At 38.5% G+C, this 17,725-nt stretch overlaps 1 protein-coding gene across 1 annotated transcript in view; it reads left to right on the top strand.

The window, feature by feature from the left end:
* The window catches only part of LOC114695583 (hyaluronidase PH-20-like), a 44,349-nt gene that overhangs the window by 15,486 nt on the left and 11,138 nt on the right, over positions 1-17,725 (top strand). The gene's annotated exons all lie outside the window — the stretch shown is intronic.

Raw genomic sequence — 17,725 nt, 5'->3', positions numbered from 1 at the left:
ATGACATACTATTTTTACTCTACACTGCTATCCTAATATAAGCACAACGTCAGGGGTATGATCTCCTTATTACAACTACATCTATGTTGTGACAAACAGTACCTGAGACTTCAGATTAGCCCACTGAATAGTGACTGAATAAAAACTATTAGGGACTTAATGCAAGATTTTGAATTTGAGATCAGTTATGACCAATTTGCTCGACTTGAAGCTGTAGCTTCCACTGCTATCATGATTCTATTTTCAAACTTAACAATGTCTTTATCAGTTAGTTATTGAAAAGAAAGAATTTGACAATGACTGGAATGGTCAGGATATATGGACTGGTTTACCGGAATGTGAAGTAAGATGGAGTTGCAAAAGCAATACAAATGATCCAAATTATTAGGTTCTTAATCTTTTTCAACATTGGAAATAGATTCTCTCATGAAATACATCCCATCCACAGTTCCTCTCCTTCCCTCTCCTCCTAGCTCTCCCCTACCTCCTCTCTCCTTCAGATCCACACCCCCTTCTGTTTATTTTCCATAAAAGAGCAGGCCCCCAAGAGACAACAGTCAAACAGGACAAAAGAAGTTACAATAAGACAAGGTCAAAGCCTTCACATAGAGGCTTGACAAGGCAACTCAGTAGGAAGAAAAGAGTTGCAGGAGCAGGCAAAAGAGTCGGAGATACACCCGCTCCCACTTACAGGAGCCCCAAGCTAGGAGTCCTAACAAATATTAAAACATTTACTTAAAATATTAATTTTAAAGGAATCACAAACCTAAACTTTTATGCATGAAAAACAGTCAGTTCTATTTTAAATCTTTGGGGTGCATACCCACTCATCAATAGTTTTTTTTATATCAGGAGATTGAGGGTAGAAATGGGTATAAGGAATGAATCATCACCTTTGGTCATCAACCAATCCTAGGAAAAAAGGCAGGTCAGCTAATGATAATTGGGCTGCTTTGTTCTTGTTCCCTGACCTTAAAGAGTTCCTCATTTAACGATGTACCTTTCTAAAACTTTAGGTTGTCTTCTTGAGTTTTTCCCCTCAAAGCTACTTAACTAAAACATCTTAGTCTAACTTTAAGTTATTTTCAAAGCTATGTTTCAGCTATGATGCACTCTGAAACCTGTGAACACATCTCCCAACATTAGCATTAAAAGATTTTAAGCTAGCTGGGCTACTGGGACTCAATTTTTTTTTCTTAATCATTAACCTAAGCCACAGTCTATATGACTCCTCAATAGAAACTCACATGGTCTAGCTGTGTGACACTTCCTTATTTATATTTCTAATAATCAAAACTCTATTTAAAATAACATTATTATTATCCTTAGACAAAACACCTTAGGAAGAAATCATCTTCATAATAATCCACAGGTAAAAATGCCCAGTAGAACAAGATGTATCCATGGGATAAGTACACTACATTACAGGAAGTGGGGATCTCCCACACGCACTCACACCATGCCAGATACCAGAGAATGATAGCAATAGCAAATATGTAAAGGCAAGCAGAAGCAAAAGACATTCTGGAGTCTGTGTTTGTGGGGCCTTGCGTAACTGAGATTCACCTTTCCGGGATTTTCCTCCTGGTGGCCCGACACCCGGAACTTCAATTTCCACTTGCTGCTCCTCTGACATGGCCATCAGCAGGCATGGACTCCCTCTTGTGGGGTGGGCCTCAAAGTAAAATCAGACATTGGTGAGCTACTCTCAAGTTACGTGCCACCATTGTCCCAGCACATTTTGCAGGCAGACAAATTGTATCATTACACACACACACACACACACACACACACACACACACACACACACACACACCAGGATTAGTTTCTGTTGAAACAAGTTTAATGAAAAGGAAGAAGGAAGGAAGCTCAAGCATAGACTGGAGCAGCCCCAATAGTAGAGACAGCAGAGCAAGACTCCCATGCACTGAAGTAACCCCAGTTAGAACCACCTGTCCAACTCAGCCACCTGGAGAACCAGCTGTGGTTCTACCAGGTCCACTGTGATTGGCTCAGGAAGACAACCTGGTCGATGCCAAGTTTGAGATCTGGGATCACAATCACTTTGGCATCATCACAAACTTCCAATTAAGATGCTTCTGTGGGTTTGAAGGTGGAATGGGGGCTGTTGGGGATAGAACAGAGGTATCAGGTAAGGGTAGTAGGGATGGAGCAGAGGGTACTGGGAAAGATGGCTGGTAGAGTTGGGCCTTTAGATGACTGTATGGAAACATTGCAGTAGATACTTTGTGGAATCTGTGAGGTTGGCCCTAGTGAGGATTCTTAGTAATGGAGCTTATGGAGCCTGAGCCAGCCATCTTCTGTAACCAGGCTAGGGTTCCAGTGGCAGGACTTGGACACCAACCCAGTCACAAAATCTGACCCACAACCTGATCTGCCTGCAAGATGTGTTGGGGCAATGGTGAATCAGAGCACATGGGTATCTTTATGATCAAAGGTATGATGGGTAGCCAAGTGGGGTGGCATGATGTAAAGTGAGCATTCAGGAGCTGGAGTAGGGAGATTTCAATAATGTTGAGGCCAGCCTTGGCTACCTCATGACTATCAGGCTAGTCAAAACTATTACAAAACCTGATCTCATAACACACACACACACACACACACACACACACACACACACACACACACACACACAGAGGGAGAGAGGCAGACAGTGAGACAGACAGACGCAGACACAGAGGAGAAAGATGGCTTAGCACCAGCATTCATCGGTCTTTACTTCTTGAGTATGGTTGCAGTGTATTCAGCTGTCTCAAATGCCTTCTCCATCCTAGTGGACTTCCCTGTAACTGTAAACCAAAGTAAACCCCTCATTAAGAATTTGTCAGGCACTTTTTGGTAGTAACAAGGAAAGTAATTACTACATATAGTAACAAATGAACTCTGAAATGTGTGTGGTTATGGTAGGCAATAATTCACCTGAAACTTAATGATTAATTTATATCATCACACCATGTAGCACTGTTGGATCACAGTCAGTGATGATGATTTTTGCTGTTGGGTATATCTATCTTTCTCATTGACAAAGTATAAATGTACAGAGAACATAGATCACACATCTACAGTGCAAAGCATTTTCACATTGAGATTGTTTTGATGAGGACCTAGTTTCTCATCAAAGTTAGTTATTATTTGACTCTATCTCCCTACATGAGTTTTACTGCTCTACAAATGTGTTTATATAAAATTATCGTGTGTACTGTTTTGTGTCTGCTTTCTCTCCTCAGTATAATTTTTGTGAGATTTCACTTACACTGTTTTGGTAATAGCTGGTTCATTTTAAATATTGAATAATATTTAGTATGTGCATGTTGATTTACATAACAAGTCATTCCTAGTTCATTTAGAGGCTTGTAGAGAACCAGTTGAAGAATACCTGTAACAGTGCTAGTCCAATCAAGAATTTCCCCTGAATCTGGAAGCTTGGTTTTTCTCTCTTAGCAGTCTTGTGTGAAGAACAGATACCCTCTTAACTCCTCCATTCTTCCATTCTTCCCTTTCTGTTTTTGTTTTTTTTTATTTTTTGCTTCTAGGGGTTGAACAAAGGGAGTCATATATAATAAGGTAAGTATACACTCTTACCCTGTCTCAGAAGTTCATAATTTTAATATAGTTTCATTAATGAGGTTTTCTTTTTTTCCTCTGTAGTGTTCATGTGTTTTGTCCTACTTAAAAATCTTTGCCTGGACCATAGCCATTTGTGTGATCTAGATGACACCATGGTTATCTTCATTAGCTTCACTGTTTTACATCTCACGTTTAGAACTATAGTCTACCTAGAATTTATTTCCCTCAGATGAAAAGTAAGGCATCTCTCTGAGTATATAATTTAACTAGCATCATCTACTAACAGCACCACTACTCTACAGTGTTACCTTACTTTTTAAAGAACACTTTTTATTGGTATACTGTTTTTAATTTAATCTCTTTTTTTGATGGTGAAAATCAAGTACCAGGCCTTGTGCTTGCTCACAAATGCTCCATTTTCAACTTGTACTTCCTATTGCTTGTTAAAAGTTTAAATATAACAACACTAGGCAAATTCAGTAAAAGCCGAGGAAAAGATCCATTTCCATCACATATATATCATTTATTTATACAGATATTTGAATCCTATAATGAAAGATTTCTCTGACTTTTTTTTCTGGTAATGTAAATTTGTTTTTAAGGTACATTTAAAAAGTTCTTAAACCAAAACTATTACAAGATTTGATTTTGGATTTCTGCCATGGTATTAAGAAAACAGCTTAAATTGCTTCTTGTTTTACTTTTATCTTTTTGAATAATTGTCAGGGAGTGAAAGGGAAATGCTTGAGGTCAAATGTCCTTCCCAAGGTCAAATATATTTTTGCTGGAAAGAAATCTGGACTTCTATAAAAAGAAAATAAAAACCCAGACTTACCATGTGGGAATGAGGCAGAAAACACTTAAGGTTTCTGCATTATTGATATAAATTCTTTAAAAAGTTTTCACTTTCAAGGTGAAAGGAAATTGTTCCCTCTGTGTTGATGCCAGGCTACCTGCTGAACAGTGATGGAATCACTGGATTTGGAGCCGTGACTGTCTCCTTTTTCATGCTCTCCCACTAAATTGATTAGCAACTCTTCATTTTCTTTTTATATAAATAATTGCTCTAGATCAGCAATTTATAGAGGTTTTGAGGGGGTCCCTGCAGCTGTTATAGAGGGAAGCAAACCTCAAGAAGATAATTAAAGCCTGGTTGGTGCAGATTGACTTCATCAACTAGGATCAGACTTTGGGAAGTCTAATACTTGGTCATTCATTGTCAGCATATTTAAAACACAGAACAATATGAGAAAATATTTCCAGGCAACAAGCGGTCTAATCAGTCCAATTCCATGTGTACAATAAAACTTAAGGTGTGACTACATAGAAACCCTTTTACAAAGTACATGTGACCATAAGGGTGGGTTGTACAGCTAAAAGAATTTAGTGTGGTCTCTGACCAATAGCAGCCATTAAGTACATGTGATATCTCACCTAAGAATGGTTAACAGTCTAGAGGGGGAAGAGTCTGGGATAATCATTCTGGGGAATTTGGGTGAGGTCTGCTTATACAGCAAAAGGTGGGTGATGTCTGCCTCCATAGATAGAAAAAAGGCCACCAGATGGAATTCAGATAGTTGATTTGTATCTCCTCCACTCAGGAGACAACATTCCTGGTCCTCTTGGTGTTTCTTTGTGAGTATAAGGACCTCTGTTTCCCCAACATCTCTTCCCTTCTAATTTTTAAAGAAAAAATAATGGCTATAATAGAGGGCAAGGTTGAGTTCATCACCTCTATAGCTAGTATAATTAATACAAGCAAGCATGAAAGGATTATAAGAGTAGCTAACAGAGGACTGAGGAAAGGGGAAAGCCTTCCTCAATTCACCCGTCTCTCAATTAATTTCAGCTAATACTGTACATGAAACAAAACTGTGAACAATATCAAAGCATAACAGTTTCATGGACAAAGAACTTGCTGGAAGGTCTTAGTTTTTACTACATTCTGTAGACAGTTTGATGTAATAAATTTTCAAGCTGTACCAAAAATATTTTTAGGTGAAAACTTCAAAATAATCCAATTTTTATTGATTATCCTTTCGGTTAAATTCTTTTTAACCGCCAAGGGGATTTAAGTAACATGCAATTATGCTTGCATTTTTTTTTACACTTTATTAGTCCAATTTAAGACTTTATTACTTTTTAAAGAATCCCATCAGCCTCTAACACCTTGTAAAGGTGGGTTTGTAGACATTGGCTAGTATAGAGGCCAAATAACATTGATTTGTTGCAGTATCTAGAATGTCTCTAAAGGGATAGTTTTCTACATAGAAGGTCAGCAATGAATGTCTGTCCTCTGAAAATGGTCTTTTCCACAAAGCTAAGAAATTTAATTCCATTGTACTAGATGCTATTGTTCCTCATGAATGACTGGATATTGTTCTTGAACCTGATTTATTTTTTGTTGTCTGGGTTGATTTTGATTTTGTTTGTGGCTGGGAGTTGTCCCTTTGGGAAGTTAAAGGCTTACCATCCTTACCAAATTTGGACCTAAATTCTTTAGTCCAGTGTTTTTCCTTTTTTACATCATCAGCAAAGATGAAGGGCTGGATTATTAGAAATTTTATATTCATTGTTCCAATGCCCTCAGTTCCCACTTTCAAAGCAAGGTCTGAAGCATCTATCTAATTCTAATTATTTTTTTTAATAAATAAAAACACAGGAGTCAGATATTGGGGATAAGAACCTGAACAATCAGAGAAGCAGAGAAGTGGAGAAGCAACCAGTGATCACCTCTTTTTCTCCATCCTTGATCAAAAAGGGTACAAATTCTTTCTAAACCCCTCCCTACTACTTCATCTGTCTCTCTATATGTCCTCAGTCCTCTAAAACCTCTACAGCTAATTTTGGTCAGCTAGTAGCTAGCTCTGCCCTCTGATTCAAAGTAAACTTCATTGACAGTCTCAGGAGTGTCAGAACGCAATCAAAATATTCCATAATATTTTCTCCTTTTTGTTTAAGCAAAACAAAGGAGGGTTTTAACTCTAACACAGTAAAACTATGTATAATAAGAACAATTATCAGGTAAGAATTACATCCACAATGTCCAGTCCATTTGCATTTGGCAATTTCAGAGAAAATACTCCATTATCTATCCTATCTTGGTGAGTCCAAAGTTTTGTACCTAATTCACTTTCTATCATAACTTGTGTTGCCAATCCAAAACTATCTCTTTAGATCTCAAAACACTTTCTTAGTTAAACAATTGAAGCTTTCATGTCTCTCAACCTTATATACTTTATACCTGTTCGGTGAGTTTCTTTTCTGAATTTGGTAACAAGGAAAAACTGTTATTATAATTATCTATTCTTCAACACCATCACAGACCTGAGAAGTATATACTATCACCTGAGTAAACAGGAAGTGCAGAGCAAGCAACTTCCAAAACAGAAATAACAGAAGTGGCTGGGTGCCTGGACAGTTAACCATGGTTCCTCTACAATGTTGGGGCATCCATCTTTGGCCTACAGGCCTAGAAGACTTTTCTGTGAAGCAGAAATTTTGAATGACTGTCCTATCTTGTCATGTTAAAGTTTGGTGGTTGCTTTCTTTTGTGTACACTCTTCCAATTTGGCTAGCAAAATGTCAGCAGTCAAGGCAAGAGAAGTTTCTTGCCCAGTGGCTAAAGTTTCCACAAATGAAAGCAAACTCCTTATGGACGTTCTTGGATGCCCAACCATCCTTTTTTGACTTAGATTGGTGCCGCAAGGAGCAGATGTGTCTCACTCTTATGATAAGCCTTATATTATTAAAACATCTTAAATACCATATCCTATAGATCTTTGAAGTGTTTGAAGACCAAATTTCTATCTAAAATATATCTGTTTGACCTTGAAAACATACCTAACATAGCCACAAATTTGTTAGATGATTAACTACTAACCTGTATTTCTTAATTATCCTAAATAGTTTGTAATAATAACTTTCAAGGACTAGAAAGTCACATTATATTGTTAAATGAACTGCTTTGGTACAATACCTTAAAGAAAAGTAGAAATATATATATATATATATATATATATATATATATATATATATATATAACAAAAATAACCTTAAATTTGTATCAATATACAAAAATACCTTAAAACAAGAGTAGAAACATATATACAATATAACAAAAATAACCTTGTTTGTCTCAATATACAAAAATCTATACCAATGTAAAATACTTAAGACTAGTAGTTGCTTTTTTCAGTTTAAAAGCACATCAATAATATACCCTTCTATCCTATCATTTCTGTGTCCCCCTTTTTCTTTTCAGAATGAGAGCCCTGAATATAGCCTTCCTTGCTTAGTTTCCTCCATTACCAATACCAGTAACAATTTGCAACCAATCTCCCTAAATGATGACAAACATCTAAAACCCACTGAATGACCAAAGACCACCCACCCTACCTCTTGGGAATGTGGGCATTGTGCCCTTAAAATTGCTTCCTGTTGCCTAGGGGTGATGGCATCTTTTGGGGACCCTGAGAAAGTTGAGAGAGTGGTCAAGTCCTGGGAGAACTAGCTATATCATTTGTTGTCCAGTCTCTGTGTAATGGGAAAGTACATGACTTAACCAAAGTTCTGGCTGGAGTAGTCTGTGAGGCTGGACCATCTTAGTCAACCAACTTGAAATTGTCCTGAGCAGTTTGTAGTCCAAAGCTGATCTTCCAGTGGTGTTTGTCAGTTTACTAGCATTACCTTGATCCAGGTGGAATCATCATTGTGGGGGCCCCCTCATCCTTTTGGAGACTTCAAAGGATGCTGCAGAAAACCTAGACATTTTAGATGTCATATGCAGCAGATTTTGGAGAAATTAAAGGACCACAATTTGTTAAGTACATCTGGGGTACACAGCAACTTGCTTCAGACTCAAGCCTGAGCCGTGTTGAGGCGGCCAACCTGGCATGGTAGCAGCCTGGGAAGGGGCTCCAGGAGAAGTCCACAACTCACAAGGATAGGGAGCCTGCTACCTGAAAAGTGGACACAGGAGGATGTGAAGAAAAAACCTTTGTGGTGAGATTGGGGCTGAAGCTGGAGGAGAGGCTGCAATGGGAAAACTGCAGCCTTGAGAGGAGAGCCTGGGGGCCTGGAGGGAAAGCAAGCCCCAGCAGTGACTCTGGGGGCTGCAAAGTGGGCAGCAAGCAGCTGCCTTGGGATCTTGGGCCCCTGCATTGGATATCAGGTGAAGAATTTATCTAATTTTTTTTAATCAATAAAAACTCAGGAGTCAGATATTGGGGTAAGAACCTGAATGATCAGAGAAGTAGTGGAGGAGGAACCCATGACCTCTTCTCTCTATCCTTCCTTGATCCAAAAGGGCTGAGCCTTTCTAAACCCCTCCCTACTACTTCCTGTGTCTCTCTATATGTCCTCAGTCCTCCAAAACCTCTATGGTTAATTTTGGTCTGCAAGCAGCTAACTCCACCCTCTGATTTGTTGTAAACTTTATTGTCAGTCTCTGGAGTCTCAGAGTGCAATCAGAATATCACACAACAAAGGTCCTTTTTGAAACATGTTTTAAAATGACTGCTGCAGTGACCTGTGCATCATGAGAGGTGTTGCCCAAATCCTGAGTAGCTTTTACCTATTTGAAAAAGTCGTCATGTTTATGGGCTATGGTATGGCAGCTCCACACTCTTTGGTGATTCCATCAAATGTGAGCTTCCGGATATCTTCCCATGAGTTACTTTCTAGTATACTGCTTTCTTAATGCATGCAAGAAACTCAGGCCAAAGCTCATTCACCTTATGTTTTAGAGTGATCAGAAGACTGACAGTTCTCCAGGCTCACAGTGCACAAAGGCATGCTTGGTCAAAGTACTGAGCAGAACTATTCATTTCTACTAGAAAGTCATTACGTTCTCCTGCTCCCTGAAACATGCCTGAATTAATAGGGGCATTCTTGCTATGGCTTATCCCTGACTCTTCATCAAATCATATTTTGCTTTCCACATCAAGTACTGTCCTGGGGCTAAGGAAACTTTTCATATTTGCTTGTAGTCTCAAGGAGTGGCAATAGCTCTCCTTAAATTTCCCCACATCATGTCAGGAAATGGAGAATGCGTGCCACTGTCAGCAACAGATTTCCTGAAATTCTTTAACAACTCCAAAGTAAATGGCAATGTTGTCATACATTTGGGTCTTGAGGATTGGGAGTCACAGGCATTGCAAAGGCTGACATGACAGGGGACTTAGTCCAGTCATTTTCTGTTCATTATTCTTCTCGTGTTTCATAAGGAGTCTCTGGAAGTGAGGCAGCATAGACTAGATTTTTTTTTTTTTAAATCAGATTGATGGGACTGAATATTCGTTATACATGGATACAAATTGTGGGTGTTTGAAAGAGGAGACAGCATATCTAACCTAGTCTCCTTAAATGTGGGAGCAGTAAGGCCTATCTGAAGGATCATCCTCTTTATGGACCTTCTGGAGTGGATCTAAGCAGTACATTACTCATGTCCAGATTGCAAAATAATTGATAAGATTTTGTCCCCTTCCTCAGAGGCTGTTTTTACACTGGCTCCTACATATTTCCAATTTTCAACATCTATGGTTCTTTGTTTAGAGAACCAGAGATTAAATTTTCTAGTTACTAATACAAAGTTACAGAGCTGTTGCTCTGAATATTTTTGTCGTTTAGATCTTAACAAACATTACTAATTGTGTACAATTCTTTGTCTCAGAAGACTGAGAAGAGCCCATATTTAGTTCCCCTCTCTCACGCTAAGGTCGAGACCCCTTTTCAGTGAGAGGACTGAGTTTCCCTAGCCCCCAATTTCTATTTAAAGACAACTTTTCTTACCTTCTCCAAGATTCCTGTGCCCCATATTTTTGGCACAAGTTGAGGGGGGTTCCTGCAAGTGTCCGACAGGGAAGCAAACTACACAAAAAAGAGATGAGAATGAAAGCCCGGTGCAGACTGAATTCGTCAACCTCGATTACCAGGTGGTTCATTGTCAACATTTTAAAAACACAGTACAGTTTGGGAAAAGGTTTCCAGGCAACAATCAGTCCCATCAGTCCAATTCCAGGTGTACAATAACGCTTAAAGTGTGACTACACAGAGACTCTTTTAAGTGTGACCATGAAGGCGGGTTGTAAAGCTAAAAGGCCTAGAATCTAGTGTGGTCTCTGACTGATAGTATGAAGGCCAGCAGGCCATAAAGTACTTGTGACATCTCTCCTAAGGATGGGTAATGGTCTAGGGAGGCAGAGTCTGGAATAATCATCTTGGGGAGTTTGGGTGAGGTCTACTTATATAGCAAAAGGTGGATGATGTCTGTCTCCACAGAGAGCAAAAAGGCCACCAGATCATTAACAAAATCCACTCTCAGCATTCTGGTTGGAATGCAGGTGTTGCATTTTATCTCCTCCATTGAGGAGACACTCCTGCATGATTAACATTTCTGATTCTCCAAGTGCTTCTCTGTGAGTACAAGGACCTCTGTGCCCCCAACAAGTTTTGGGGGTTAGTAACTATGACATCTATGTTTCACAGTTCAGTCTGCTCCTATATGCACACTTGGGCCACCATCTCACTTCTGTTTATTCAGTTCATTTCTGACTTTACCTTCTACCATAGGAATGTTTCCCTACAGCAGGAAAATAAAATGCCATTGTGGAGTAATAAGACTTCCTTCTTATTGAGAGAATTTCCAGATTATTATAGCAATATAATAATGAGCTAATCTAATCTATTCTCTGTTGTGACAACATTGAGCAGAGGATGTAGGAAATCCTATACTTACAGCCATTTTAGTCTAAATGTCTATCACCAAAACATCTCAGTTATTATGGAGCTTCCATGAGAAACAGAAATTTTGATTCTCCCTGTAGTTCAAGAAGAGGCATAGCTGCACTTATGTGTTCTCAGATGATTCTTCCTTATGACCAAAGCCATATTCACTTGTCATTTCTTAAAGATTAAAGATAAATTTGTGACTATAAAGCAACTCATATATTTGCAACTAATGCCAACTAAATTTCTATGAATCTAATTGGCATTAATTTAAGAGGCATCGTCATTGTAAACACCACGAAGAAATCAGCAACAAATGCTCCAACTAAACCATGGAAAACCATCCACTGTAAGATACATAATATAAAAAACAATTAAAACACAGTTTTCTTGAACTCTATGAAATATAGTAGTCATCCCTCAAAAGAAAAAAAATACACTGTTCAAGTGTCTCACATGGCTTTGTGTTCTTCTGTGTTATTTGGGTGGAAATCATGGATTGGCAATGAGCAGTTACCTTAGGAGGACATGCCTGAATACTAGGGGCAATATCTTGGAACCTACAGGATTGTAGTTCTAGGACCTTGACTTTTAAAGATTCTCAGTTTCCCTAGAGTGTACACAACCATGGTTGAACTACATAGCCCATATTATGTAAGCCAATTCAATAGATGCCATTTGAAACGTATGTGTTCATTCTAACTCTTCAGTTACCGTAGGGAACTTGAGTAAAATAGTAGATACACTGTTATTTGAAAGGAATGAGGTTATTTCACTACCACAATACCCCAATTATGTATGTATGTTGACCCTGTCAGAGGCTGTCTGCCTACGGAAAAAGGTGGCAGTAACCTATTACAGAAAATTTTATGGGAGATAAGATGAGATTTTAAGAGAGCAGACAAAACCCACAGATAAACTAAATCCAGAGATCCATTCACTGAAGTCCACATTCTCACCTTGCTTTCCAACTTCCTTACAGTCGAGTATAGTTTTGGGGGGCAGGGAAAAAATAGGGCATCAGAAATGGATATACAGGCCAGATGTGGTGAGCCATGCCTCTAATTCTAGCAATTAAGAGGCAGAGTCAGGAGGATTGATGTGAGTTCCAGACAAGCCTGGTTGCAAAGTCATTTGCTTATAAATAGCTATCTTGCTGGGCGTTGGTGGCGCACGCCTTTAATCCCAGCACTCGGGAGGCAGAGCCAGGCGGATCTCTGTGAGTTTGAGGCCAGCCTGGGCTACCAAGTGAGCTCCAGGAAAGGCGCAAAGCTACACAGAGAAACCCTGTCTCGAAAAACCAAAAAAATATATAATAAATAAATAAATAAAAAATAAAAAAATAAAAAATAAAAAAATAAAAATAAAAAAATAAATAGCTATCTAAAGGCTTGATGGAGATTATCCCTTCCAAAACAAAATTTTTGAAGAGTTAATAATCTTCCTGTGACCTACAGCACACCATTCTGCTGGCTTTAACTATAATGTGTGTGTGTGTGTGTGTGTGTGTGTGTGTGTGTGTGTGTGTTCCTGTGCATAGAAATCAGAAAACAACCTGGGGTGTCACGGCCTGCTTTTCAGTCTTATAGCAAAGGATTCTTGTTTGTTGCTGTGTACACCAAGCTAATTGGCTGACAGGTTTCTGGGATTCTCCTGTCTCCATCCTGAACTTATCCCAGAAATGCTGGGATTGCCAATGTATGCTATCATGTCTGGCTTTACATGTGTTCAGGGATAGGAACCCAGGTCCTCACACTTGCATGGAAAGTGCTTTGCCTCCTAAGCTTAGGTCTTCAGGCACCCATGCACTTTCACACTGAAACTCTCTGATCACCAGTTAAGGTCATAGGGGTACCTATCCTGTACTAAATGTGTTCATTTAATCAGGTGAATTGTTGCCAAAACTAATTTTTGTTTTTCCCAAGCAGGAGGTTCCAGGACATTTCCAGGAGTCATAGAACTTTGTTAATATACAAACCCCCTATTGTAAAGGCAATAAATTTAATTTGGGAGTCTTATCATGGTTCTGAATCATTTGATGTGTACAGATTAAACCATACCTTGTAGTGGGGACAATAATGAAAACAAGCGACCAAAAATTACTTTGAATATGTCTACCCCTTCAATAACTATCTTTCTCATGTTATATGAGGCTTGGGAACTGGAATGCTATATAATTTAAATGACAACTTTACTCCTTGCTTTCAACCAATTTCCTGTATACAGGTCATAAGCAAATATCCTGCAAGCCTATAATTCACCTCTAATTTTTAGTTATTCTTCTATGTGTTATTATTATCTTGATATACATTTATGTTGAAGTCCTGGGACTCCTAGAATGCTAGATTTCAATGGTAGCCCCAACAAGGCTTGGCTACTGGGACCTCCAACAAAGATTTTCTTTCAGAGATTTGATGTTTTCTGGCTGAAAGGAAGTACTGTCTGAGATTTGATATTCATGGAAGGGAACCTACACTGTGGTCACTATTTTCCTTAGTGTTCTTATCATTGATTTCCCTGTTCTTTCCTCCCCAGCAAATATCCTCAGTTGGGGTTCTTTTGTCAGTTGTGCCCCTAGGCATCAAAAATGATAATATTCTACCTATAGTTGCACATTTGGAATTTTGACTATAGATAGTCCACACAGCTAGATCATCACAGACCATAGATCCCGACATAACATTTTTTCAGTGTTTTCTCCCTCCTTCCCTCCTCCCCTCCCTCCCTCCTTTCTTCCCTCCCTCCCTCCCTTCCTCCTCCCTCCCTCCTCCCTCTCTCTCTGTGTCTCTATTTCTGTCTCTTTGTCTCTCTCTGTCTGTCTCTCTCTGTGTCTGTCTCTCTGTCTCTGTCTCTGTCTCTCTCTGTCTCTCTGTCTCTCTCTCTGTTCCCACCCTCCTCTCTCATTGTAGGGACTCTACTATGAAAGCATAGCACTGAAAAGCTGTCTTTAAGAGATTGGGTATAAAGGCTGACAGTTGTAATCTCAGCCCTCAGAAAGCTGAGGCAGGAGAATCACTATGAGATGTTTTCCCTGAAAGATTTTGGAGTCTGGATTTTTTGAGGAAAAGGACTTAGAGTAGGTGTACAGGCAGGCAAAATCAGGCTGGCACCGCATATAAATCTACCCCTTTTAGAGTTAGGTACACCCTAAAAGGTTAGTTGGTGAGTTATACATGAGGTAACCAAAGAGATAGCTATTTCACAGCTGTGTCTCCAGGTCAGTGGTTCTCAATCTATGGGTCACAACCCCTTTGGGTTGCATATCAGATATTTGCATTGTAATTCTTAGTGGCAGCAAAATTACAGTTATGAAGTAGCAACAAAATATGGTTGGGGGCCACTACAACATGAAGAACTGGATTAAAGGGTTGCAGTATTTAGAAGGATGAGAACTACAGTCCTAGGTGTTAAAGGTGTCTTTTTGTAGTTAGATGTCCTTAAAGGCACAAACAGATTAATTAGAAATTAATGCTACCCTGGGCACTGGTGGTACATACCTTTAATTCTATTCCCAGTACTCGGGTGACAGAGGCAGGCGGATCTCTGAGTTTAAGGCTAGCTTTGTCTATAGAGTGAATTCCAGGATGGCTAGGGTTACACAGAAAAGTCCTGTCTTGAATAACTAAAAAAATTTATAAGTTAATGTTCTGGGACTCTTTCCCAGTGGCAATACAAGCAGACCAATGAATATTCTGATAGGGGAGAAAGGAAATCCACAAATCCATCTTTGTCCTGAAGGAACTGCACTATTGTGGGACAATAAAATTCACTCACAGTCACTCCCAGTGGGTTGTCCCCAGATAGTCCCAGACCTTATAAAGTCGAAAGTCAATATTAATCGTCTCACAGGTTGTTTAGCTAGATCAATATAAAATGACCCACCACTATAAAATACATGGATTTTACATCTGTACTATTTTGCTGTTGTTTTTAATATTATTTATTAAAATGAAACTTATTCCAATAATCTATTTAAAAAAGAATATAAACCTTTTATATACGTTGCATTTTACCAGCTAGAAATTTATTTCAGGTGGATTGAGAAAAGGCAGCAAAATTCTAACCTCCAATCTGATGCTGTCCTAGCATGCTCTCTCTCATAGATGCTAAGAGGTAGCCAACTGGGAACAATCCAATTAGAGGATGAGGTAGTCTGCTATGTTGATAGACTCCTGATACATGAAGATTTCTTCATGCAGGTTCCTCTCAGGTTCCTGAGAACCACCACTTGGGCTAAGTAAGCATCATGACTTTCTTGAAGTGTTTCATTCCCATCAAAAAAAATTTCTATGGTTCACCATAAATAGCTTAATTTAAAACATTCTGAAGGAAACTTTGCTTTTCATGCGTGCAAAAAAGAGTGGGGACAAAGGAAATATTGTTGGTAACAACAATTAGGAAAAATGTAGATTTATTAAGTGCTTTCTTTGTACCAAATATAAGAAAAAAAAACATACTTCCCTCTACTATTTTAAAGTTCTGTTTCTGTAAACTGAACTGACAAGTGACAGATTCACAGAAGAAAACTGGGGGAGTTGAGTTATTTCCCTGCTCTGGTCCAGTCCAGATTTTTGGTCTAACAATGTTAGAGGTACTTAAGATTTTTACCAAGAAGTTGGGGTAGTCCCTATGAAGCCAATCACAAGGTTTTAATTGCAACATTGAATTAAGGAAAATCTAGCATCATGATTATGTCTATATTTAATAAAAGAGAGAAATGTGTTTACACTGTCTCTGATCAAGGAATAGTCGCTGAGCTTTCACAGACTTTTTCCAAGCCATGAGGAGATCTCATGAAAGAAATCGAGGGATGTTGCTCTACGCCATCTTGTTTCATTTTTTTGGTATTCTACAGTAAGTCTTTCATGTGTTCCCCTTCATAGAGCTGAAAGCTAGTTCACATATTTTTCATAGTAGCTGAAATTATTATCAAATTGATAAATTAATAGGGTATGGGCTTTGGAAACTGATGTAGTTTTGTCAATTTCATGCTTGACTTAGGGAAAAAATGAAGTTACTAGGAAAGCTACATGTCTGAAAAGTGAACCCATAGTGGAACACATCGAAAGCTGAGTAGACTGAGATGGGTAATTATCTATCAGGCTTTCAACAAAAGTGGAAAATAGGGAATTTTTATTTAAAAAGAATTTTCTTCCCTAAAGGATGGGAGAACTGAATATAGCAGGGAAATAAAGTATCTTGGTTTGTGATTTTGGGAGAATCTGTCTACTTTGTGATGTCATCTGCTTTTAGGACCTTGGAATTTGCTGTGAATTCCAAAGTATGAGGTCACTTGTAGGTATGGTCTTACCATTGCCCTGTTCTAGTAGTGCTGGAGTAGATTAGGTTAGCTATGGTTTACATAAATTAAGAAGAGTTTCTTTTGTTATGTAGGAGATACAGATGGTGGGCAGGTGTTTATAAGGTTCTTTCCAGCAAGGTAACAGTGCATGCTTTTTTTTTTCATAATCTTCTTGATATTCACTTGTCTCTTGGTTGAAAGTGATTAAAAGAATTATCATTCAACGAAGGCTATATTTTTTCCACTATTATATGTGCTGGGTCTACCAGTAAAAAGTTATTATATATAAGTCATACACACACACACACACACACACACACACACACACACACACACACACACACACTAACTTCATAAGTCACAGCATCAAATTATCTACCCAAGTTCCTGCAAAGTCCTCTTAATCCAGGAATGAAAAGTTTGCAGATAGTGTCAATATAGCTAAAAGCTAGCACAGAAGTATTATGCCTCATAACTAAAGTCAATAGTTTTATAAGGGCTAAGGTAATAATTTCAGTTTTTAAGTCTAATTTCTTGAGTTTCTTAAACCTAAAATTTCTATTTTCTTTCCTACTTGTCCTGATTATTCACATTGTCATAAGATATAAAATTAATATGAGTACCGCAGATTTTTTGGTGCAAGAGGTTTATCCATGGTAAAAATGAGTCCTTTAAACAAATTCAATCCATAAAGAATACCAAAGTGATGAATGCTCTCAGTTGCTAAAATCATTTCACTGTAATAATGTCAGCATGGTTATCTGAATGTGTATTTAGTCCATCCACTAAACATGTAGACAATGAATAGAGTGGGAATTACCCAGGACAGAAGGCAGATTTATAAAATCAAGTGGAGTGTCTTCAGGGCAGTGTGAGACTTGGGGGATTCCCTCAGGTGTGGTGGTAACCTCTAGAAATGTAGTTATGTTACAATTAGTGGGTGTTGTAAGAATTTGGTCAGAATATGAATGTTAGGGCAGAATCAATTACCTCTCATACCTTATCCCAACATGATTTGAAGCACATAGCAATTACATGTCCATTTGTAATTGGAATATCAGAGGAGCTTAAAAATCCACAGGTTTCTCGATATGATTACTAGACTCC

The sequence above is a fragment of the Peromyscus leucopus genome, chromosome 3, assembly GCF_004664715.2.
Source record: "Peromyscus leucopus breed LL Stock chromosome 3, UCI_PerLeu_2.1, whole genome shotgun sequence".
In the NCBI taxonomy this organism is placed as follows: Eukaryota; Metazoa; Chordata; class Mammalia; order Rodentia; family Cricetidae; genus Peromyscus; species Peromyscus leucopus.
This window is presented reverse-complemented; position numbering and strand designations above follow the sequence as displayed.